Source organism: Oncorhynchus mykiss, chromosome 3 (genome assembly GCF_013265735.2).
Source record: "Oncorhynchus mykiss isolate Arlee chromosome 3, USDA_OmykA_1.1, whole genome shotgun sequence".
Taxonomy (NCBI): Eukaryota; Metazoa; Chordata; class Actinopteri; order Salmoniformes; family Salmonidae; genus Oncorhynchus; species Oncorhynchus mykiss.
The window spans coordinates 36,866,478-36,893,455 of NC_048567.1; the positions used below are offsets into that span (position 1 = coordinate 36,866,478).

At 42.3% G+C, this 26,978-nt stretch overlaps 1 pseudogene; it reads right to left on the bottom strand.

The window, feature by feature from the left end:
- Nucleotides 1–15,836: 15,836 nt before the first annotated feature.
- On the bottom strand, nucleotides 15,837–26,059 carry LOC110504063 (annotated as a pseudogene).
- Nucleotides 26,060–26,978: the final 919 nt, after the last annotated feature.

Genomic DNA, 26,978 nt, shown 5'->3' on the forward strand with positions numbered 1-26,978 from the left:
AAGGTAAGGAGTTCTTCTACATAGACGATCGTAGGAAATCACAGTATCTATAATACTGTAATAAGCTCACGTAGTTGCTTTCATAAATTCCACACAGTTGTCACTGACTATTTTCTGTACTTACAGCATTCCTATAAATTCATTTTTATCAGGTTTTTGCTTTGGTGGACCAGATATTTTTAGGTGAACGAGCTACCAGCGCTTTGAAAAGTTCATTTAATTAGACTTTACTGTGAATATATTGTCTCACATTCCTACCTGCAAAAGGACCAACCGACTTCTGTTGACTCCACAACATGACGGGTATTTGTATGGCTTGTTTTTGTGTCTGAGCGCTGTTCTCAGAATATTGCATTATTGCATGTATTTTTTAAATCTGACACAGCGGTTGCATTAAGGAGAAGTGGATCTACAATTCCATGCATAACACTTGTATCCTTTAGCAATGTTTATTATGAGTATTTCTGTAAATTGATGTGGCTCTCGCAAAATCGCCGGATGTTTTGGAGGCAAAACATTACCGAACATAACGCGTCAATGTAAACTAAGATTTTTGGATATAAATACGAAAAAAACATACCTGTATTGTGTAACATGAAGTCCTATGAGTGTGCAACATGAATTAAAAATTCTTTATATATTATAACAAATTTCGCTTTCTCCCGCATTGGATAGCGGTTGCTGTCTGCGGTTCTGGAACATCAGTGCACTGGAATGATCTAGTAACCGAAAAAGTGCTAAACAAATCAAAACATATGAGATTCTTCATAGTAGCCACCCTTGCGTTGATGACAGCTTTGAATTCTCTCAACCAGCTTCATGAGGTAATCACCTGGAATGCTTTTCCAATAGTCTTGACGGAGTTTCCAGATATGCTGAGTACTTGGATGCTTTTCCTTCACTCTGTGGTCCAACTCATCCTAAACCATCTCAATTGCGTTGAGGTTGGGTGATTGTGGAGGCCAGGTCATCTGATGTAGCACTCCATCACTCTCCTTCTTGGTCTAATAGCCCTTACACAGCCTGGAGGTGTGTTTTGGGTCTTTGTCCTGTTGAAAAACAAATGATAGTCCCACTATCGCTGAAGAATGCTGTGGTAGCCATGCTGGTTAAGTGTGCCTTGAATTCTAAATAAATCACTGACAGTGTCACCAGTAAAGCACGCCCACACCATCACACCACCTCCTCCATGCTTCACGGTGGGAACCACACATGCGGAGATCATCTGTTCACCTACTCTGCGTCTCACAAAGACATGGCGGTTTGAATCAAAAATCTCAATTTTGATCTCATCAGACCAAAGGACAGATTTCCATGTCCATTTTTTGTGTTTCTTGGTTCAAGCAAGTCTCTTCTTATTATTGATGTCATTTAGTAGTGGTTTCTTTGCAGCAATTCATCCATGAAGGCCTGATTCACGCAGTCTCCTCTGAACAGTTGATGTTGAGATGTGTCTGTTACTTGAACTCCGTGAGATAAAATCTGAGGCGCAGTTAATTGCAGATTTCTGAGGCTGATAACTTTATTGAACTTATCATCTGCAGCAAAACTAACTCTGGGTCTTCCTTTCCTGTGGTGATCCTCATGAGAGCCAGTTTCATCATAGCGCTTGATGGTTTTTGCGAATGCACTTGAAGAAACTTTTAAAAGTTCTTGAAATTTTACGCATTGACTGACCTTAGTTTCTTAAAGTAATGATGGACTGTCATTTTTTTTTGCTTATTTGAGCTGTTCTTGCCACAATATAGACATGGTCTTTTACCAAATAGGTCTATTTTCTGTATACCACCCCTACCTTGTCACAACACAACTGATTGACTCAAATGCATTAAGAAGGAAAGAAATTCCACAAATTAACTTTTATCAAGGCACACCTGTTAATTGAAATGCATTCCAGGTAACTACTTCATGAAGCTGGTTGAGAGAATGCCAAGAGTGTGCAAAGCTGTATTCAAGGCAAAGGGTGGCTACTTTGAAGACACTTTTTTGTTTACTACATGATTCCAGATGTGTTATTTCATAGTTTGAATATCTTCACTATTATTCTACAATGTATAAAATAGTGAAAATTAAGTAAAACCCTTGAATGAGTAGGTGCGTCCAAACTTTTGACAGGTATTGCATATCTACAGAAATAAGACAGATCCAGCTTCTGTTTGAGTGCTTGTTTAATTGCCTACTGATTCCGTGAATTTCATGTCGGATAAACAATTTCACAAATTCGGCTGTTTTTAATCTTTGTTATGCTGTACTGAAGGCTTTACACTTTTTTTTGTTAGAACAGCCTCTCTGGTATTACTTATAATTCTTGTTAACACTCTTCCAAATTGTCAGATTTAAAAAATAAAAATAATAATAATTCTCCTTTATCTAAATTTCATTTTCATTCATTATATTAATAAGTAATGTTGTTATCATTAGTTGGCTTAGTATAGCTGCCTTGTACCACCATCAAGATGTTGGCCAAAGAGGACATCCTGTTTATTCTTAATACCGTAACGTCCTTAGGCCTGTATTTCAATAGTTACAGTATATAGGTCACTGTATCAATCAATATTCATGTCATCACACAGAACTTTTCAGTCAGAAATGGCTGTAATTATGTTGCAGGTTCAGCAACATGGACAGCGCGACAAACATTGTTTAAGTTTTGTAGTGGTCGCTGCAGGATGGAGGGGAGAGAGACAATAGGTGCTAGTCACACAGTCATGCGCTGTCATTTTTTAACACAGCACAGCAAGTCTGAGCACAATCAAATCAATTGCGGTTGGACTCCCTCTAGTCATTTGTGTGCCTTAATTATTTCATCAAACATGTGCTTAAAGCATCAGACAAGGTAAGTGTATATAATTTATTTAATTAAGATTGATTAAGTGTCTATATATGGAAAAATACACGTTCTGAAATTTCAACCAATCGAATGGTCAAAAGAACAGACGACTCAAAGAAAATGACTCTCATTCTGTGACACAACATGGGCTATGTCATAAATGGCACCCAATTCCCTATGTAGTGCACTACTTTTGACCAGAGCCCTATGTACTATGTAAATGAAGGGAATACTATGTACTATGAAGGGAATAGGGTGCCATTTGTGACTTTACTATCTGCAGGCCAACCCTAGTATGACTCCATACTACCAACCCTTCAGTGATCCTCCCTACTTCTGCATGTTCAAATACTGAGGGACACCCTGTATTTCATGAAAGGTAAGTGAACAGGTCCCACTGCTTCTCTCCTATTGTTTTGCAGTTATTAATGATCATGCTAAGCTGTAGTGAATCCCCAGATTCATAGACCTCTTTGCAGGTATCAATAAGATTAAATCAATTTTGGTGAACCAATCCTTTTAAAGTGCATTAATAACTGTGTTCTCAGCCTTGCAGCAATGATTTGTGATGGTGGTAAATGAAGATGTATTACATGGGTTGTGAATTAGTAATAATGTGTAATGTTGAAATTTGAAGAAATTGGACTTTTCACCCAAAACGCCGACAAACTTTTACAGATGCACAATAGAGAGCATCCTTTCGGGCTCTATCACAGCTTGGTACGGCAACTGCACCGCCCTCAACCACAGGGCTCTCCAGAGGGTGGTGCGGTCTGCACATCACCTGGGGCAAACTACCTGCCCTCCATGACACCTACAGCACCAGATGTCACAGGAAGGCCAAAAAGATCATCAAGAACAACAACCACCCGAGCCACTGCCTGTTCACACTGCTGTCATCCAGAAAGCGAGGTCAGTACAGGTGCATCAAAGATGGGACCGAGAGATTGAGAAACAGCTTCTATCTCAAGGCCATCAGACTGCTAAACAGCAATCACTAACTCAGAGAGGCTGCTGCCTACATTGAGTCCCAATCACTGGACACTTTAATTAATGGATCACTGGTCACATTAAACAATGCCACTTTAAATAATGCCACTTTAATAATATTTACATGTCTTACAATACTCATATCACATGTATATACTGTATTTTCTACTGCAGCTTGCCTATGCCGCTCGGCCATCGCTTATCCGTATATCCATATTCTCATTTACCCCTTTAGATGTGTGTGTATAAGGTAGTTGTTGGGGAATTGTTAGATTACTAGTTAGATATTACTGCACTGTCGGAACTAGAAGCACAAGCATTAAGCTACATTCACATTAACATCTGCTAACCATTTGTATGACCAATAAAATATGATTTGATTTGTGTTCTAAGCCCTCCACCCAGCACGACTTTGTGCTGGAGCAGTTCAGCAGCAGCCAATTAGCGCTGCAGAGTGTGCTCCATGATGCAGGGAGGCTGCCAGGGGAACACAACCCCCTCAAACTCCGTTGCCAGGCCAATTCAGCCTGTGTAGACCTCAATGGTGTGGGCTGTGAAAGACGAGCCATCATTTATACAATTTGCTCAAAAGGGGCAGTTCTGGCAGGCTGGCAAGCTCCCTGACTTCACACAGGGTGGTAACTAAGTCTATGGACAACAATTATCTATAATTTTTCATATTGTCACACCCTGACCATAGTTTGCTTTGTATGTTTCTATGTTTTGTTTGGTCAGGGTGTGATCTGAGTGGGCATCCTCTATGTTACATGTCTAGTTTGTCTATTTCTATGTTTGGCCTGATATGGTTCTCAATCAGAGGCAGGTGTTAGTCATTGTCTCTGATTGGGAACCATATTTAGGTAGCCTGTTTGGTGTTGGGTTTTGTGGGTGATTGTTCCTGTCTCTGTGTTTGTTTTCACCAGATAGGCTGTTTAGGTTTTCTCACGTTTATTGTTTTGTTAGTCTATTCATGTATAGTTTATTTATTAAAGAACCATGAATAATAACCACGCTGCATTTTGGTCCGCCGATCCTTCAACTCAAGAAAAGCGTTACAGAATCACCCACCACAACAGGACCAAGTGGTGTGGTAACTAACGGGCAGCAGCAGGAGCAGCGAAATAAAGACTTCTGGACTTGGGAAGAAATCCTTGACGGGAGAGGACCCTGGGCAAAGCCAGGGGAGTGTCGCTGCCCCAAGGTGCAGCAGGAGAAGCGGCAGCAGGAGCAGCGCAAGGAGGAATGGACATGGGAGGACGAATTGGATGGAAAAGGACCCTGGGCACAGCCTGGAGAATATCGACGCCCCAAAGAAGAGCTGGAGGCTGCGAAGGCAGAGAGGCGCTGGTATGAGGAGGCAGCATTGCGGCGTGGATGGAAGCCCAAGAGTCAGCCCCACACAAGAAGTGTGGCGAAGCCAGGTAGGAGACCTGCGCCAACTTCCTGTGCTTACCGGGGGGCGAGAGAGACCGGGCAGGCACCGTGTTATGCGGTGGAGCGCACGGTGTCCCCAGTGCGGGTGCATAGCCCGGTGCTAGAGTGAGCATCATCGAGCCAAGTGCCATGAAGCCGGCTCTACGCATCTGGTCCCCAGTGCGTCTCCTTGGGCCGGCTTACATGGCACCAGCCTTGCGCACGGTGTCCCCGGTTCGCCTGCATAGCCCAGTGCGGGCTATTCCACCTCGCTGCACTGGCAGGGCGACCGGGAGCATTCAACCGGGTAAGGTTGGGCAGGCTCGGTGCTCAAGAGCTCCAGTGCGCCTGCACGGTCCGGTCTATCCAGTACCACCTCCACACACCAGCCCTCCGGTGGCAGCTCCCCGCACCAGGCTTCCTGTGCGTGTCCTCGGTCCAGTACCACCAGTGCCAGCACCACGCATCAGGCCTACAGTGCGCCTCGCCTGTCCAGCGCTGCCGGAGCCTTCCTCCTCTCCAGCACTGCCGGAGTCTCCCGCCTCTCCGGCGCTGCTAGAGCCTTCCTCCTCCTCTCCAGCGCTACCGGAGTCTCCCGCCTGTTCGGCGCTGCCAGAGCTCCCGCCCCTCATTCCAGAGGCGCTAGAGTTCCTCATTCCAGAGGCGCTAGAGTTCCTCATTCCAGAGGCGCTAGAGTTCCTCATTCCAGAGGCGCTAGAGTTCCTCATTCCAGAGGCGCTAGAGTTCCTCATTCCAGAGGCGCTAGAGTTCCTCATTCCAGAGGCGCTAGAGTTCCTCATTCCAGAGGCGCCAGTGCCCCCTCAGCCCCTCTGTCCCGAGCTGCCCCCTCTGTCCCGAGCTGCCCCCTCTGTCCCGAGCTGTCCCTCTGTCCAGTGGGGTCATTTAGTAGGGTCGCCGTGTTTACGAGGCCACGGAAGCGGACAAGGTGGTGGACTAAGATTATGGTGAAGTGGGGGCCACGTCCAGCACCAGAGCCGCCACCGCGGACAGATGCCCACCCAGACCCTCCCCAATAGGTTCAGGTTTTGCCGGAGTCCGCACCTTGGCGGGGTGGGGGGGGGGGTGTACTGTCACACCCTGACTATAGTTTGCTTTGTATGTTTTGTTTGGTCAGGGTGTGATCTGAGTGGGCATTCTGTTACATGTCTAGTTTGTCTATTTCTATGTTTGGCCTGATATGGTTCTCAATCAGAGGCAGGTGTTAGTCATTGTCTCTGATTGGCAACCATATTTAGGTAGCCTGTTTGGTGTTGGGTTTTGTGGGTGATTGTTCCTGTCTTTGTGTTTGTTTTCACCAGATAGGCTGTTTAGGTTTTCTCGCGTTTATTGTTTTGTTAGTCTATTCATGTATAGTTTCTTTATTAAAGAACCATGAATAATAACCACGCTGCATTTTGGTCCGCCTCTCCTTCAACTCAAGAAAACCGTTACACATATTACATGCACAACGCTTTTTATGGAAACTTTGTACAGTATATGTATTGGGTATACTTTCCAAGTTACAGTATATCCTTTATAATATTTTTTATGATATCACAAATTGACATCAGTGTTCTATAGATCGCCTCTGACCATTCTCCATGTACCATGTTAGAAATATTGTTCCAGTATTTGCTGTTGGTCTGTTGAAACAAAGGACATTCGTTTGGTGAATGTTGAGAGCGCAAGCCTGGATCTTCTCCCTTGGTTTACAACAAGTAGTTATTTCCCCCCTCTATCTATCAATCAAATGTATTTCTAAAGCCCTTCTTACGTCAGCTGATGTCACAAAGTGCTGTACAGAAACCCAGCCTAAAACCCCAAACGGCAAGCAATGCAGGTGTAGAAGCACGGTGGCTAGACAAACTCCCTAGAAAGGCCAGAACCTAGGAAGAAACCTAAGATGAGAGGGGATCTTGTTTAAGTTATTCATTGCAAACCTGATCTGACCTATTTTGATTCTAGTGGACAGTCATGAGACATAGATAGTTTGATTAATCATGTTGACAATAGCAGTCATGCTTGAATGTAACACTAACAATTGCTGCTTAATATTTATAGGGACATGTCCTGATGGGCCTTCTATTGCCATGAGCCACTATTTCAGTGTCCCTAGAGATTTAACAACTGCTGCCTATCTCCTCTTTCCTCCCTTTGTGCTCGTAGAGCCATTAATCTGTGCCTCAAACTTTCTGAGAAGCTACAGTCCAAGACCTCCAGTAAAGTCATTATTGCACACATGCCCCTGCTCATCTGCTGTCGACAGGTAATCTTCTCCTTCTTCCTCCTTTTTCTATGGCTCTTGTCTTCTATGCTCTGTGTGTCACACCCTGGTCTTAGTATTTTGTGTTTTCTTTATTATTTTGGTCAGGCCAGGGTGTGACATGGGTTAATTATGTGGTGTGTTTTGTCTTGGTTTTTTGTAGGTATTGGGATTGTGGTATAGTGGGGTTATCTAGGAAAGTCTATGGTTGCCTGAAGTGGTTCTCAATCAGAGGCAGTCAGGCACCCAAGCCAACTGGCTAATGTTGGCTAGCTTGCTCTCTACTTCCGGACACAAATGAGGGAACAGCTCATTCTGACCATTTTACTCACCCTAGCAGAGTTGGTTAGGCTGTATTTATGTTATCCAGAGCGTTGGTGACTGCAACTGTGCTTCTGGCAATTTAATTATGCTTTTTTTGCCAACGTTTACTGACACCATCCATATTCAATGGATGTTGAGCATTTGTAAATGTGTCTTTAATTTTGCCAGCGAATTTACAGTTGTCGCAGTGGCATCATGAACATTCTATTAAAATGTTTAATTGCATAGTGGAGTATTTTGTTTAGACATGTAACTTAGTTTGCTAGCTAAACAATGAACCATAATCCCAACTCGTAACGTTAATATCCTGCATGAATTTGCAGGTAGCTAACCCACCAGGTTTAATGTTAGTTAGCTAACATTAACATTTGCTAGCAATGCAAATGGCTCTGAGATACGAATAATATTACTACACAGATCAGACACGTAACGTTAACTAGTGAGACAACCAGCTAACGTTAGCTAGCTAACAGTATGCTTTAACTTGGAACTAAAATTACTTTCTGACTAAATTAGAAACGTGTAATATCTGAAAATGTATACAAAAATGGACGCTTCTCCCTCTCTGTCACAGATGCCTTGGTTGCCTTAGTTTGAAGATGTAATCCAGAGACAGATGTATTATAACAGCCTTCTGTGTGTTCTCTTTTCGACTCCGTCTGCATATTTGCAATCAAACGCCAGAATTTTCTCCATCTCCTTAGCTATCATATTCTAATTCCACTGTGCATTCCACTGATTTCAAGACTCAGTCCTCCAGAAAGTGGAGAACAATACCTTTGCAGTTCTATTACGTAATATCTTTCAAAAAAGCGGTGTTAGATTACCTACACATACTGACCGGCTCATGTTATAGACAGAAGAGGGCTACATGGCAGACCAATCATCTCATCTCTCGACATATCCAGCCACCCATTATCTCAGCCAATCATGGCTAGCGGGAAGGTACCTGTCTCTTTTCTGTGGCTAAACCAACTGGGCTCTTAATTTAACTATTTACATATGGCATGCGAGTTTATTATTAAGGCACATGAAAGTTCACATGTTCCAGATGGCATTTCTGCCAAAAACGCATTTTGATAAAAAATGTCTTAGACTGATGGACTGTGCCATCAAATTAAATCAAATGTATTTATACAGCCCTTCGTACATCAGCTGATATCTCAAAGTGCTGTACAGAAACCCAGCCTAAAACCCCAAACAGCAAGCAATGCAGGTGTAGAAGCACGGTGGCTAGGAAAAACTCCCTAGAATGTCCAAAACCTAGGAAGAAACCTAGAGAGGAACAAGGCTATGTGTGGTGGCCAGTCCTCTTCTGGCTGTGGAGATTATAACAGAACATGGCCAAGTTGTTCAAATGTTCATAAATGACCAGCATGGTCGAATAATAAGGCAGAACAGTTGAAACTGGAGCAGCAGCACGGCCAGGTGGACTGGGGACAGCAAGGAATCATCATGTCAGGTAGTCCTGGGGCATGGTCCTAGGGCTCAGGTCCTCCGAGAGAAGGAGAGAATTAGAGAACGCACACTTAGATTCACACAGGACACCGAATAGGACAGGAGAAGTACTCCAGATATAACAAACTGACCCTAGCCCCCCGACACATAAACTACTGCAGCATAAATACTGGAGGCTGAGACAGGAGGGGTCAGGAGACACTGTGGCCCCATCCGAGGACACCCCCTGACAGGGCCAAACAGGAAGGATATAACCCCACCCACTTTGCCAAAGCACAGCCCCCACACCACTAGAGGGATATCTTCAACGATCAACTTACCATCCTGAGACAAGGCTGAGTATAGCCCACAAAGATCTCCGCCATGGCACAACCCAAGGGGGGGCGCCAACCCAGACAGGATGACCACATCAGTGAATCAACCCACTCAGGTGACGCACCCCTTCCAGGGACGGCATGAGAGAGCCCCAGTAAGCCCGTGACTCAGCCCCTGTAATAGGGTTAGAGGCAGAGAATCCCAGTGGAAAGAGGGGAACCGGCCAGGCAGAGACAGCAAGGGCGGTTCGTTGCTCCAGAGCCTTTCCGTTCACCTTCCCACTCCTGGGCCAGACTACACTCAATCATATGACCCACTGAAGAGATGACTCTTCAGTAAAGACTTAAAGGTTGAGACCGAGTTTGCGTCTCTGACATGGGTAGGCAGACCGTTCCATAAAAATGGAGCTCTATAGGAGAAAGCCCTGCCTCCAGCTGTTTGCTTAGAAATTCTAGGGACAATTAGGAGGCCTGCGTCTTGTGACGTGTAGGTATGTACGGCAGGACCAAATCAGAGAGATAGGTAGGAGCAAGCCCATGTAATGCTTTGTAGGTTAGCAGTAAAACCTTGAAATCAGCCCTTGCTTTGACAGGAAGCCAGTGTAGGGAGGCTAGCACTGGAGTAATATGATCAAATTTTTTGGTTCTAGTCAGGATTCTAGCAGCCGTTTAGCACTAACTGAAGTTTATTTAGTGCTTTATCCGGGTAGCCGGAAAGTAGAGCATTGCAGTAGTCTAACCTAGAAGTGACAAAAGCATGGATTAATTTTTCTGCATCATTTTTGGACAGAAAGTTTCAGATTTTTGCAATGTTACGTAGATGGAAAAAATCTGTCCTTGAAATGGTCTTGATATGTTCTTCAAAAGAGAGATCAGGGTCCAGAGTAACGCCGAGGTCCTTCACAGTTTTATTTGAGACGACTGTACAACCATTAAGATTAATTGTCAGATTCAACAGAAGATCTCTTTGTTTCTTGGGACCTAGAACAAGCATCTCTGTTTTGTCCGAGTTTAAAAGTAGAAAGTTTGCAGCCATCCACTTCCTTATGTCTGAAACACATGCTTCTAGCAAGGGCAATTTTGGGGCTTCACCATGTTTCATTGAAATGTACAGCTGTGTGTCATCCGCATAGCAGTGAAAGTTAACATTATGTTTTCGGATAACATCCCCAAGAGGTAAAACTTATAGTGAAAACAATAGTGGTCCTAAAACGGAACCTTGAGGAACACCGAAATGTACAGTTGATTTGTCAGAGGACAAACCATCCACAGAGACAAACTGATATCTTTCCGACAGATAAGATCTAAACCAGGCCAGAACTTGTCCGTGTAGACCAATTTGGGTTTCCAATCTCTCCAAAAGAATGTGGTTTTCTAAAATGTTTGAGAGGAATGGAAGATTATTTATATGACGATAGTTTTTTATATTTTTGGGGTCAAGGTTTGGCTTTTTCAAGAGAGGCTTTATTACTGCCACTTAGTGAGTTTGGTACACATCCGGTGGATAGACAGCCGTTTATTATGTTCAACATAGGAGGGCCAAGCACAGGAAGCAGCTCTTTCAGTAGTTTAGTTGGAATAGGGTCCAGTATGCAGCTTGAAGGTTTAGAGGCCATGATTATTTTCATCATTGTGTCAAGAGATATAGTACTAAAACACTTGAGCGTCTCTCTTGATCCTAGGTCCTGGCAGAGTTGTGCAGAATCAGGATAACTGAGCTTTGAAGGAATACGCAGATTTAATGTGGAGTCCGTAATTTGCTTTCTAATAATCATAATATTTTCCTCAAAGAAGTTCATGAATTTATCACTGCTAAAGTGAAAGTCATCCTCTCTTGGGGAATGCTGCTTTTTAGTTAGCTTTGCGACAGTATCAAAAATTAATTTCGGATTGTTCTTATTTTCCTCAATTAAGTTAGAAAAATAGGATGATCGAGCAGCAAGTAAGGGCTCTTCGGTACTGCACGGTACTGTCTTTCCAAGCTAGTCGGAAGACTTCCAGTTTGGTGTGGTTCCATTTCCGTTCCAATTTTCTGGAAGCTTGCTTCAGAGCTTGGGTATTTTTTGTGTAGTTTCTTATGATAAATGTTTTTAGTTTTTAGGGGTGCAACTGCATCTAAGGTATTGCGCAAGGTTAAATTGAGTTCCTCAGTTAAGTGGTTAACTGATTTTTGTCCTCTGGCGTCCTTGGGTAGACAGAGGGAATCTGGAAGGACATCAAGGAATCTTTGTGTTGTCTGTGAATTTACAGCACGACCTTTGATGTTCCTTGGTTTGGGTCTGAGCAGATTATTTGTTGCAATTGCAAACCTAATAAAATGGTGGTCCGATAGTCCAGGATTATGAGGAAAAACATTAAGATCCACAACATTTATTCCATGGGACAAAACTAGGTCCAGAGTATGACTGCGGCAGTGAGTGGGTCCAGAGACATGTTGGACAAAACCCATTGAGTCAATGATGGCTCCGAAAGCCTTTTGGAGTGGTTCTGTGGACTTTTCCATGTGAATATTAAAGTCACCAAAGATTAGAATATTATCTGCTATGAATACAAGGTCCGATAGGAATTCAGGGAACTCAGTGAGGAACGCTGTATATGGCCCAGGAGGCCTGTAAACAGTAGCTATAAAAAGTGATTGAGTAGGCTGCATAGATTTCATGACTAGAAGCTCAAAAGTCCACATCATTTTTTTTGTTGTAAATTGAAATTTGCTATCGTAAATGTTAGCAACACCTCCGCATTTGCGGGATGCACGGGGGATATGGTCACTAGTGTAGCCAGAAGGTGAGGCCTCGTTTACACAGTAAATTCATCAGGCTTAAGCCATGTTTCAGTCAGGCCAATCACATCAAGATTATGATCAGTGATTAGTTATTTGACTATAATTGCCTTTGAAGTAAGGTATCTAACATTAAGTAGCACTATTTTGAGATGTGAGGTATCATGATCTCTTTCAATAATGACAGGAATGGAGGTGGTCTTTATCCTAGTGGGATTGCTAAGGCGAACACCGCCATGTTTAGTTTTGCCCAACCTAGGTCGAGGCACAGACACGGTCTCAATGGTGATAGCTGAGCTGACTACACTGACTGTGCTAGTGGCAGACTCCACTATGCTGGCAGGCTGGCTAACAGCCTGATGCCTGGCCTGCACCCTATTTCATTGTGGAGCTAGAGGAGTTAGAGCCCTGTCTATGTTGGTAGATAAGATGAGAGCACCCCTCCAGCTAGGATGGAGTCCGTCACTCCTCAGCAGGTCAGGCTTGGTCCTGTTTGTGGGTGAGTCCCAGAAAGAGGGCCAATTATCTACAAAATCTATCTTTTGGGAGGGTCAGAAAACAGTTTTCAACCAGCGATTGAGTTGTGAGACTCTGCTGTAGAGCTCATCACTGCCCCTAACTGGGAGGGGGCCAGAGATAATTACTCGATGCCGACACATCTTTCTAGCTGATTTACACGCAGAAGCTATGTTGCGCTTGGTGATCTCTGACTGTTTCATCCTAACATCGTTGGTGCCGACGTGGATAACAATATCTCTATACTCTCTACACTCGCCAGTTTTAGCTTTAGCCAGCACCATCTTCAGATTAGCCTTAACGTCGGTAGCCCTGCCCCCTGGTAAACAGTGTATGATCGCTGGATGATTCGTTTTAGGTCTAATACTGTGGGTAATGGAGTCGCCAATGACTGGAGTTTTCAATTTGTCAGAGCTAGTGGTGGGAAGCTTCGGCTTCTCAGACCCCGTAACGTGAGGAGTAGAGACCAGAGAAGACTCAGCCTCTGACTCCGACTCCCTGCTTAATGGGGAAAACCGGTTGAAAGTTTCTGTCGGCTGAATGAGCGACACCGGTTGAGCGTTCCTACAGCATTTCCTTCCAGAAACCGTGAGAAAGTTGTCCGGCTGCGGGGACTGTGCCAGGGTATTTATACTACTATCTGTACTTACTGGTGGCACAGGCGCTGTTTCATCCATTCCTACACTGAAATTACCCTTGCCTAACGACTGCGTCTGAAGCTGGGCTTGTAGCACAGCTATCCTCACCGTAAGGCAATCATTCTCCTGTATATTATGAGTACAGCGACTGCAATTAGAAGGCATCATGTTAAAGTTACTACTTAGCTTCGGCTGTTGGAGGTCCTGACGAACCGTGTCCAGATAAAGCGTCCGGAGTGAAAAAGTTGAGGAAAAAAATATCAACGGTAATTAAAAAGTAAAAACCGTAAAGTTGTCAGGTAGCAAAATAGGTTGGCAACAAAACGCACAGCAACTCGAAAACAAGTCTGCAAGTTGTGACCGGAAATTACGTGTGGTCTATACACCAGTAACGTGTAACGGAAAAAACAACAGGCAAGAGCATGAAAGAATCACAGTGACCTCCACAATTGATCAGTCCGCTAAGACAGGCGCAAATCAGACAGGTGCCTTGTACACCATGATTTTTTTACAGTTTTTTTTGCTACTGCTCTACTAAGGAAATCTGGGTCGACCAACAGCCTGTTGACTAAATGGGGTCAGCCTTAATGTGGCGATATGGGATCAGGGCATGTCGTTCTATTTCATACCGAGGTTTGGTGGTTATCGAGGGGGAGTGTTGGAAAGATTTTTTGCATTGAAAGAGGAACTGCTGTTATTCAATGGATGTAAAAAAACCAGACTTCCTGTGTAATGAAAAGAAAATAACAGAAAACAGCATCAGTAAGTGTCCCACATGAGTGATGACTGCTCACCTACAAAGCTTGGAAGAGCACTTTGGAATCGAACAGCCGATCTAGCCGTCATGTGACCGAATGCTGCAAACAACCCATTTACAGGTCACTACAGAGGAGTTTTGGTTCCTGACTCAAAGAAAAATACTCTGCCGTCTCCCTCTGATCATTAATGCTGCATTCAAAACAACTGGGAACTGGGAATTTGAAAATCTCAGACTTCAAAGCATTCAAGACAACTGGGAAATCGTAAAGAAACGAGCTCCGACTGGGAAAAATATTTTGAGTGGTCATCCAACTTAGAATTCCAACTCGGGAACTCGGGAGCCTCTGTCTAGAGCTCTGACTTTCCGACCTAAAGATCACTGACGTAATATTTTTCTGAGTTCCCAGTTGTCTTGAAGCACCATAAAACTAATGGTAGGCTACCCTTTGCCAGCTCATATCTGTGTGAAGCTGGAGTCAGTGCTCTAGTCTACATTAAAATCAAATATCGATCCAGGTTGGATGTGACAGAAGAGATGACCACGACCCCTGACTTTGAGAAGCTCCGACAAGAGCTGCATCAAGCACACCCATCTCATTAGTGATGGTTAGATAAGAAACATTGTCACACTATTTTGCAATTGACTATTTTGCAACGTGATGGTGAGTTGAGAGGACAATCAGAAATACTGTTAGAAATGTTTTTCTATTGACTCCCATAGCCCCAAATAGAAAAGTTAACATTTGATTTAAAAAAGTCATAGTCAATTGATCAATAATACAGTAATACTCTTACCAAAAATTATTATCTTTAATTTACAATCTGTAGAAACTATGAAAATAGAAAGGTTCAGAACTTTTGTGAAACATCACAGCACAGTTGAAAAATATATGGCAAATAGAAATCAAAACTGGATGGTGTTCAGAGATCGATGGGAGGGGTTAAGTGGAGCTGAAGGGTGGGACTAAAAATAACAAGATAACTCATATAAAATGTACTGCATCTGTAAAATCTATATAGGTTCAGAACTTTTGTGAAACAGCACAGCATAGTTGAAAAATATATGGCTAATATAAATTAAAACTGGATTGTCTTCAGAGAAAAAAAAAACACATTTCACCTGTCACCTTATTTTACATTAGCGTTCTATAGTCTCTGTTGTGTGGCGCTCATGAGGTGATGAAGTTACACAATTTACTTGTAAGTGTATGCAATATCTCATTGTTTTCTGCCAGAAGTCAAAGCGCTCTGGATTAGTTATCTGTGCAGTTGCCATTTTTTCTCCTCCATTCTTCTCCCCTCAAAGAACAAAGAAAAAATACCATGATTTTGTACTAGCAGCATGTAGTGAAACATGAAAGCATGATAGTTGTTTACAATGTTTTATGGTGGTCTGTGTCCCACCGTTTTTCAGGTAAAGTGACCAAAGATATAGCAATTTATGGTACTCACATAACGCAACATTGACTACTCGTTCTGCAATGGCAAAGTGTAGGCCAATAACCCTCTTGAACCCCTTTAGCTCATAGTGAAAAACCACAACACACATGGTCTAGTAGTAAACCTTGGAACCTGGATAGGGTATGGTGAGAAGCATCAAGGGATTCTGAATCCTTGAAGATTTAATATAGTCAGTTTATCTGTTGCATCTCTCTTTAACTTTTTCAGTTGTCTCTCTCTCTCTCATTCAACTGACTTGGCAACTCTTAATTCTAAATAGCCAACATACAAACAGTTTTGGGGGTAAAGTATTATCATCTTTTCTCATAGATACATTTTCATGATGTAATTCTAATCATATCCTTAAAAACAGCAATATAAAATGTTTCCCTTTGTTTACACTCTGTGTGAACCTTCGTTGGTCCTGTTGCCATGACTATGACAGGCTAACTTGACTGAAGTTAATTTTAGACCACGTTAGCTTATATGCTAATTGCCTTTTGGAAATTAAACTGTCAAGCATAATAAAAAAATACAATTAAATCATTACACTCTGCTTAATCTGGTGTGTCATATCCTATGCTTTATAACTCGCTAACCGTGATAACGTTTAAAATATTTTTTTATCTGGTGCTTCATTCTTCAGTTTTCAGTTTGCTCTCATTCAACTGTCTCACTGGCAGGCTAGTGCGAGAGCCACTGTAGAGTGAGAGCGTGTGTGGCAACCATTAGACCGAGCGGCTCCCTCTGCGGGCCAAATCAAGCACAACATCCCTTGAATATAAATACTGTAAATTATTACAAAATGCTAAAGATTAGACTACACTATATCTCACATTCCCCCACATTTCAGGTTGGCAACACCGGGAACCCAAACAGACAAACTTGGACCAACAATAATAGCCTGCCTCTGACTTTATCAGAAAGTTGCCCATACTGGTATATAAATTAATCAAATAATACCAACCAACCTCTTTTGACTCTGGGGGGTTTGTTAAAATGTAATGCATTGTACTATGGTAACTCACAATTAAAGATGGTACAATATGATAATTTTTGGTACCATTTATCATAATTGTGCATTACCATATGGTAGAATGTACAATGCAGGTAAAACCATGTATTTCCATAATATACATCTAAACCATGGAAAAATTAAACAATTCCATGGTATTATTTAAGTGCATGGCAGTACCATCATATTTCAAAGCTAAAACCTTGGTACATTTCCATGATTCAGATCTATACCATGGTATGACTGAAAGTACCATGGTACATTTTTTGTAAGGGTTGCACAATTTCTCTTGTTCACTTTCGCTTGTAAATGTCCACGCTCACAAAAAAATGACATTCGGCAGCTATTAGCTATGCTTGTATATGAGCTGGATTTGCCTGTCTTTGCAATTACATTTTTTTGGGGAGCTTGCTAGCATTTAGCTAACAGCGTCTGTGATTTTGCTATTAGTTTGTGCTAATTTTGTTAGCATTCTGGTAATAGAAGCCCAATGGTATTTTCTTGTGTTTTTAGCACAGTCTGCTTTGCCAGGAATACCGTAAATCCCAGGATGAGGGAAGGACGGTATGACAATATGAAAATCTTGATACCGCCCAAGCCTAGCGTGCTCTGCTCTGTGTAAGTCTGTATTGTCCAGGGGTATACAAATCCAAGACTGGAGGCCAGGAGTACCTGATAATTAATTGAAACCACCTGGTGTCTCATGCCTTAATCAGACTTGTTTAGAGGGAAAGAATGAAAATCAACAGTGGAACTGGATTAAAGGTCCAGATTTTAATGTATCTGGACTATGGCACCTGTGTGAGAGGTTTCCACAACTTTGCAGTAGTAGCCCACTCTGCTCTGAGTCTGTCTGTAGGGTCTAGGGCGCCTGGGTTAGAGGTGTCCAGTAGTAGCCAACTCTGCTCTCTCTCTCTGTGTCTGTCTGTCTGTAGGGTCTAGGGCGGCTGTGTGAGAGGTTTCCAGTAGTAGCCCACTCAACCACCACATCACTCAGAGACTTCCTGGTTGTGCCCTCCCCGGTACTCATCAAGCACTACAAATAACACAGCCAATACAACGCAGGTAACCATGACTACCATCGGCATAAGTTTCCACAATATTTAAGAGTGGATTTATATCTACCAGATACGGGACAATCAAGTACCGTCTGACCGCTCAGCCTTTCAGTTCGATTCTCCCGGAGAATCTTGTCAGAAGTTCTCACATTACGTGCTATCAGTTCACATTTGCATGCGCCATGGCTGACCATTAATCACACAGTATAAATTGCGTGTCGTTCGTGTGGGGAAAAAACTTAGAGGTTTTGGAGCTGGGACTGTTGTTCCGACATCTCAGAAATATATAAATCCATTCTAAGTCTCTTGCGCTCTCTGTCTACATCTCTCAAATTAAAATTAAAATTACTTTATTGGCATGAAAAATGTTACCACATACATTGCCAAAGCAGACATATAGACACATATCAAATCAATGATGATGCAGATAGATAATAAGAGGAAAAATAATACTCAACGAGTAGTAACAATTAACAGGACACTACAATAAGAAATGAATGAGGACAATAATTAAATAGTGAGAAAGACACGGGTAGCGATGTTATTGCTCTGGTTGGTTCCACTAGCTGTCCCTACGGGTGTGGCAGAAAGCTACTTATTTTGCAGCTAATATGGCACAAAGGGGGTTTTCTCTCAATAGATATATGATTTTCTCCTTTTCTGTTTAGATTTAAATTATTATTATTCATTTTAGGGAAGGAAATTGCCCGTCAGTTTGTATAGCTCTCGCAGTTTAGGAGAAAATGCAGCTCTGTCTACAACTTGATTGGAGTCCACCTGTGGTACTTTCAATTGATTGGACATGATTTGGAAAGGCACACACCTGACTATATAAGGTCCCACAGTTGACAATGCATGTCAGAGCAAAAACCAAGCCATGAGGTAGAAGGAATTGTCCATAGAGCCATCAGAGCCATCGGTTCCCATTTATGTTGTTGTTCTTATCTAAGTTTTTCCTGGGGGGTTATGAGGGGAGAGACATGCTGATGTTTGTCTTGTGGTGGATTAATGAGAATTAGTTGGGTAACATAAGTCATTACGATGTCATATCTGCATAATATTCTTATGTGATATACTTTTTATTAGAATGTATTTCTAATAGACTCTAGTGTTGGCAGATGCATTTCTTCCCTCAGCTGGGGCTCAGTCATTTGGGGCCCAGAGAGGGGAGAGGTCAGGCTTGTCTTTTACAAGTCTCTGGTGCTATGCAGAATATCAGAAAGGGAAGAGGACAGTATGGAACATTGTCTTCATATGTGAATGTATCTGTTAAACCATGTGAAGGGATGGCGTGATTAAGAGGGAACCAATTACTTGTCTCCACAATGTCTGTGTGCAAGTCACTCCCCTCAGTGAGCTTGTCCATCAGTGGAGTCAAGAGGGGGTTTACTTGAGATGGGAGTATCTAGAATTGAGTTATGCCTTGGATGAGGTATTGTTTTGGTACTATGAAGTACCAGGAACGAGATTAGAACCTCGTTTTAGAGACCAAACTGAGTGATAATTTATAGCGAATGCTATCTCACTAATGGATACTACTTTCTCAAGTAAAAGGCCCTTTCTGAAGAGTTCCTAAGATCTGTGGTTTGTCATGTAAGTTGAGAGGGGTGTATCTTGGCTATAAAATATATTTGTATTCTTCTGTAGTCACTCTCAAAAGGGCTCTTATTAAGCTATTAAGCTCATATTATTAAAGATTAAGTTTAAGTATAACTCTGACTGGTGTGTGGTTTGTAACTCTCCTCATTTGGTAATACAGGAAAATGCCAAAATGTCTCCCTGTGTGCTAATGGTGCCTGGTTCTTCGACAGTCCTAGCATTAAGATCCCCACAGATCAGAGCATTCTTCTAGGCCTGGAATTGACTGATATCTTCTAGGATGGAGAATCTCTCTCTTTCTTGTAGGCTCCTGTTGCATGGGTGGAGGTGCTGAGGGGTGCAGGAGTGGCTCAGTCCTGGTGAAGCCCATAGGGGGGTATCTGTTGCTGGTTTGGGGGGTTCGGTTGTGCTGGGTTTAGGTGCTGGGGGGGGGGGGGGGGGGGGGTGGCAGGGTGGAGGTTGGCTGTGCTGGCTTTGGGGTTTGATGATGGGTGTGGTCGGTGGTACTCCTCTCTTGGCGGGGGGCCTCTCAGTGCATGTCTGCTGGGGTGTGGGGCTGGTCTCTGCTGGGTTGGAGCTCTTCTGATGCTCCTATTGGATTTGATGCGCTGGCATTCTAGGGTGACGTTCTTCAGCCAAAGGTGGGGACTGATGTACAGTACCAGTCAAAAGTTTGGACACCTACTCTTTCAAGGGTTTTTCTTTATATTTATTATTTTCTACATTGTAGAATAATATTGAAGATATCAACACTATGAAATAACACATGGAATATGTTACTTTTGGGATAGGGGGCAGCATTTTCACTTTTGTGGATGAATGGCGTGCCCAGAGCGAACTGACTCCTACTCTGTCCCAGATGCTAATATGTATATCATCCAGACAAAAACTCGAAAAGTTCCGTTACAGGTCATAGAAACAAGTCAAATGATGTATGGAATCAATCTTTAGGATGTTAACATAAAACATCAATAATGTTCCAACCGGAGAATTCCTTTGTCTGAAGAAAAGCACTGGAACGAGAACTAAGTCTGTCAGGAGCGCGCGTCACAAGCCTGAGACACTCTGCCAGACCACTGACTCAAACAGGTCACATGAGCCCCTCCTTTATAGTATAATCCTCATTCAAGTTTCTAAAGACAGTTGACATCTAGTGGAAGCCGTAGGAAGTGCAACTTGACTCCATAGACACTGTGTATTCGGTAGGCCAAGCTTTGAAAAACTACAAACCTCAGGTTTCCCACTTCCTGGTTGGATTTTTCTCAGGTTTTCCCCTGCCATATAAGTTCTGTTATACTCAGACATCATTCAAACAGTTTTAGAAACTTCAGAGTGTTTTCTATCCAATACTAATAATAAAATGCATATATTAGAAACTGAGACTGGGGAGCAGGCCGTTTACTTTAGGCACCTTATTCATTAAGCTACTCAATACTGCCCCCCAGCCATAAAAAGTAAAATTCCACCTGTCTCAATCATTTCTAGTGAGGTTGATCAGGCCTCACCAGAAAGTCAGGACAAAGATCATTCAACACCATTACGTATTTATTTTCTATTTTCTTTCCCTGTCCTTCAGAAACCATTTAAAAAATATTTGAAACATTTCCAACATTCTGCTTACCCAATTTAAAACCAAATTGAAGAGACCCCACACAATAAATCCCACAGTATTAACACCACTAACCCATTTTCATAACCAGTAAGTTGTGTGTGTGTGTGTACTAAACCGTAGGTCAAAACACACACATAACCAGGCCTTACTTATCTGGGAGCTCCTTTTACAGCCTAATCCGGATACCTTCATACTTATAACACTGTAGCATTTCACTAACTGCTCTCCCAAGACCACAGTCTTGGGAAGCATTCCAAAGAGATAATGAAACCCCCACTTCTGGTAAAGAAAGTGTACATTTCATTAGCATTTACTATGCTACATCTTAATCAGCAACCCAAAAATTTCAACTACAAACAAAACATGAAAATGAGTCCACTGTCATCCCTTCAATCATTAAACCTTTGCTTTAATCCACCCAACATTTATGTATCCTTTATTAGCATACTACCCTTAGACACAGCGGCATATCTCTCGCCACAAATCTAACGATTTACTGGTCTCTCTTTCCCCCAACAACAGTTTTTTTAAGTTAATTTTAGATTTGGTAACTCCAATGCTGTTGTTTGACAGACTTTCTTCTTTAAACTCTACTAACAATTACTCACACTTAACTCCACTCTAATTCCCTGTGACTCCTCCTACCTTTTGTCCATTCTATAGATCTATTTCAGAATAAGACAACATAAAATGTCTCATGAGATTAAAAAAAAAACAGGGTTTCCAGATTTTTGCACGGAATGTTTGGCCTCATTTTAATATGTTACCTTTTTTAGAATCCATTCCCCTGGCATTTCACAGATTCTTCAACCCAAAATACCCTTTCCTGTGGCAAATTCAGCCAATTCTTCATTGTAAGGAATCGCGATATTTAATCCCAGGCATCTATTAAAAAGTTGTTTGAAACATTGCCTATGTCTCTCTTCACATAGAAACTGTAATCTCCATTAACCACTATCAATCGAACCGAGACCATACACTGTTATGTAACATTTTCCTGTCCCGCTGCATTCAAGAGGGCTTGTTGCTGCTCTTTTGACAAAGATGCAAACACTTGCAACGTAGCATCCCCCTGAATCCCACGAGTGCAGTAGTCTCCATTACCACTCTACATTCTTCCAATGACCAACAGCCCCACATTTAAAACAGGGATCTGTCCACCTACGCTTTGATGTTTTTTCACAATTTTTTCCTCTTTGTCTTACCTTGGCCATTGAAACCGCTGTTAGTGACTTTCACTGTGACCATATTAATCCCGTGCACGACTGTGAAGTGAGAGGAGTTCTATTCCACTTTCAAAGCATCCTGATCCATTTCATCCACTACCCCTGCAATTGCCGTTTTGATCACAGGTTTCAAACCTGCCATCAAAGCCAACGTACAAATTCCATCAATGTACTCATGACCCAGTATTTTTGGAGCTGAGTACATCGGTTATACTCTTCTGTTGATAAAAGACCGACATCAAAACACTTGCAATTTCTCATTGATGTTATTGTGCCATACTGCAAAAGCATCTCTGAGTTCTTTATTAGATTGGAATTTTCCGTCAGCGGGTTATGCTGACCAATTTTATCTAGATCGAGCCGAATTAATAAATATAGGCAAATTTGGGCAGTCTTGATACAACATTTTGAACATTAATGCAATGGTTCATTGGATCAGTCTAGAACTTTGCACATACGCTGCTGCCATCTAGTGGCCAAAATCTAAATTGCAGCTGGCTGGAATAATACACTATGGCCTTTCTCTTGCATTTCAAAGGTGATGGTAAAAAAAATACAAAATAATGTTTTTTTTCTCTTTGTATTATCTTTTACTAGATCTATTGTGCTATATTCTCCTTCATTCCTTTCACATTTCCACAAATGTCAGTGTTTCCTTTCAAATGGTGCCAAGAAATACATATCCTTGCTTCAGGGCCTGTTACAGGCAATTAGATTTGGGAATGTCATTTTAGACAAAAATTGAAAAAAGGGGCGGACCATTATAGGCAGAATCGGGGCCATCTGTCGCCATTTCAAAAGTTATTATTCCGAAACCTGATGGTGTCCAGGGTGTTTAGAACTCATCAGATGGATCTGATGGCATCACATTCTAACCCAAACAAATCTGAGCTCCATCTAATTAGTTTAACCTCTCTAGGATAGGGAACGCTCGCGTCCCACTTGGCCAAAAACCAGGGAAAAGCAGTGCGGCAAATTCAAATAAATTGATATAAAACTCAAACTTCCATTAAATCACACATGTAAGATACTCAATTAAAGCTACACTCGTTGTGAATCCAGCCAACATGTCAGATTTTAAAAAGGCTTTTCGGCGAAAGCATAAGAAGCTATTATCTGATGATAGCACAACAGTAAACTAAGAGGGTAGCATATTTCAACCCTGCAGGCGCTACACAAAACTTTTGTAATACAACTTTAGGTATTTTTAAACGTTAATAATCGATCAAATTGAATACGGGTCTATCTGTTTTCAATAGAGGATGAGAGGAAACTAACGCTACTTTTCATGTCTTGGCCAACTCTCAACAGTGTTACGCAGTTCCTAGATGGCATACTTCTTCATTGCATAAATGAAGAACCTCAACCAAATTCCAAAGACTGGTGACATCCAGTGGAAGCGGTAGGAACTGAAAACAGGTTCCTAAGAAATATAATTTGCCAATGAGAACTCAGTGAACAGACAGAGACCTAAAAAAAAAGAAAAATCTGAAAAGCCTTGTCCTCGAAGTCCACTGACTGGGGCTCCGCAAAATACTCTCGGTTCCACCACCACCTCTTTTTTTCACGTACAGGTCGTTAACGGATCGCAATGTTGTATCCAAAGTTCCGTCGGAAGAGTCTGTGCGTAAGCTTCCGTAACAGCTTGTGTACAGTAGCGTTGTCATAGTGATGGCTTGCATTGACGAAATCGGCAAATCCCAGCGTCTGGGTATAGCTGCGTATATGTTTTGGGCCCCGCTCCAAGTGACATCATTCCCATGGCAATAGAGATTCCGATGGGCGCCAGCAGAATGTTGTCGGTCTGGTTGACATCGTTCCGAAGGCTACGGTAGAGTTTAAAGCCAAAGTGGGCGTTGACCAAATTGATTCGTTGGAGGCGCGAGTGGCCATGGAATAGGCATAGGAGTCTGGCCCGCCGCGTCTTTGGGTCTGGGGGTTCAGCGAAGATGTCGATATCTGGAGCGGAGTTGCGATCTCATCAATCTCATCCCCTTCACTGTAATAATATAAATATTTTGAAAATAGCTAACCCACAAGCATGCACCATGCTCCAGCCAACTGTGCCACTTCAATCAAACATATGTCTACAGAGCTTCCCAGTGCTCAAATCACATGACACAAATATAAATTTTCACAAAGTTTGCTGCTTCAGTGTCTTTAGATATTTTGTTACTATGGAATACTGAAGTATAATTAGAAGCATTTCTAAGTGTCAATGGCTTTTATTGACAATTACATGAAGTTGATGCAAAGAGTCAATATTTGCAGTCTTTTTCAAGACCTCTGCAATCTGCCCTGGCATGCTGTCAATTAACTTACTGCTGGCAGCACATTCTGGCATAATCAATGCTTGGAGTTTTTCAGAACTTGTGGGTTTTTGTTTGTCCACCCGCCTCTTGAGGATTGACCACAAGTTCTCAATGGGATTAAGGTCTGGAGAGTTTCCTGGCCGTGGACCCAAAATACAATGTTTGGTTCCCCGAGCCACTTAGCTATCACTTTTTCCTTATGGCAAGGTGCTCCATCATGCTGGAAAAGGCATTGTTCGTCATCAAACTGTTTCCTGGATGGTTGGGAGAAGTTGCTCTAGGAGGATGTGTTTGTACCATTCTTTATTCATGGCTGTGTTCTTAGGCAAAATTGTGAGTGAGCCCACTCCCTTGGCTGAGAAGCAACCCCACACATGAATGGTCTCAGGATGCTTTACTGTTGGCATAACACAGGATTGATGGTAGCGCTCACCTTGTCTTCTCCGGAAATGTTTTTTTTTCCGGATGCCCCAAACAATCGGAAAGGGGATTCATCAGAGAAAATGACTTTACCCCAGTCCTCAGCAGTCCAATCCCTGTACATTTAGAAGAATATCAGTCTGTCCTTGATGTTTTTCCTAGGAAGAAGTGGCTTCTTTGCTGCCCTTCTTGACACCAGGCTATCCTCCAAAAGTCTTTGCCTCACTGTGCATGCAGATGCACTCGCACCTGCCTGCTGTCATTACTGAGCAAGCTCTGTACTGATGGTGCCCCGATTCCGCAGCTGAATCAACATTAGGAGACGGTCCTGGTGCTTGCTGGACTTTCTTGTGCTCCCTGAAGCCTTCTTCACAACAATTGAACCGCTCTCCTTGAAGTTCTTTATGATCCGATAAATGATTGATTTAGGTGCAATCTTACTGGCAGCAATATCCTTGCCCTTGAAGCCCTTTTTGTGCAAAGCAATGATGACGGCACGTGTTTCCTTGCAGGTAACCATGCTTGACAGAGGATGAACAATGATTCCAAGCACCACCCTCCTTTTGAAGCTTCTAGTCTGTTATTCGAACTCAATCAGCATGACAGAGTGATCTCCAGCCTTGTCCTCGTCAACACTCACACATGCGTTAATGAGAGAATCACTGACATGATGTCAGCTGGTCCTTTTGTGGCAGGTCTGAAATGCAGTGGAAATATTTTGGGGAGATTCAGTTCATTTGCATGGCAAAGAGGGACTGCAATTCATTGCAATTCATCTGATCAATCTTCATAACATTCTGGAGTATATGCAAATTGCCATCATACAAACTGAGGCAGCAGACTTTGTGAAAGTGAATATTTGCGTCATTCTCAAAATGTTTGGCCACGACTGTACTCATCCTCTAACAATGTATATCACCTACCTGTAGTCATCCCCCCCCTCGGCCAGGATCTTGTCAAAGTCAATGTAGTCTTCGTCCTCGAAGCCTTCCAGGGGCAGATCGTTGGTCACAGTGTTCTCTTTGTGGAACTCCAGAGGAATGTTCTCCATGTCCAGACCTCCACCCTGGCTAAGGCCTCGTGGGTCTGGCTCAGGGTTTGGGGTCGGACTCTGGTCATAGAATCTGAAGTGAGAGCCCAGGTCCTTGACACCGACCCCAGTGTTTCTAGTCAGGACTGCATCTTAAGCCACCACACAGCAGGAATCAGGAACCCACCATTTGAGAAACACTGACCTAAGGTATTTATCATGCGCAAATAACCATGGTCAATATCAACATGTTTAGCCTTTTTTTGGTTGGATACCTAAGACAGTTTCCCCATACACCAAAGAACATCCAAACGGGTTATTAGACTTGAATTAACACTTTATTAAAACCCTTTCATTGTGGACAGTTTTCAGCAAGTTGCAACATTGAAATACAGAAAAACTTTTTTACATAAACAAGCTCTAAATCATGTTTGATGCACTCTGGATGTCCATGTTTTGCTGTGCTTTCTATTTGAGATGAAATGAACATTGTGGACAGTTTTCAGCAAGTTGCAACATTGAAATACAGAAAAAACTTTTTTACATAAACAAGCTCTAAATCATGTTTGATGCACTCTGGATGTCCATGTTTTGCTGTGCTGTCTATTTGAGATGAAATTAACATTGTGGACAGTTTTCAGCAAGTTGAAACATTGAAATACAGATTTTATTTTTTTCCATAAACAAGCTCTAAATCATGTTTGATGCACTCTGGATGTCCATTTTTTGCTGTGCTGTCTATTTGAGATGAAATGAACATTGTGGACAGTTTTCAGCAAGTTGCAACATTGAAATACAGAAAAAACTTTTTTACATAAAAAAGCTGTAAATCATATTTGATGCACTCTGGATGTCCATGTGTTGCTGTGCTGTCTATTTGAGATTAAATGAACATTGTGGACAGTTTTCAGCAAGTTGCAACATTGAAATACAGAAAAAACATTTTAAAAAAACAAGCTCTAAATCATGTTTGATGCACTCT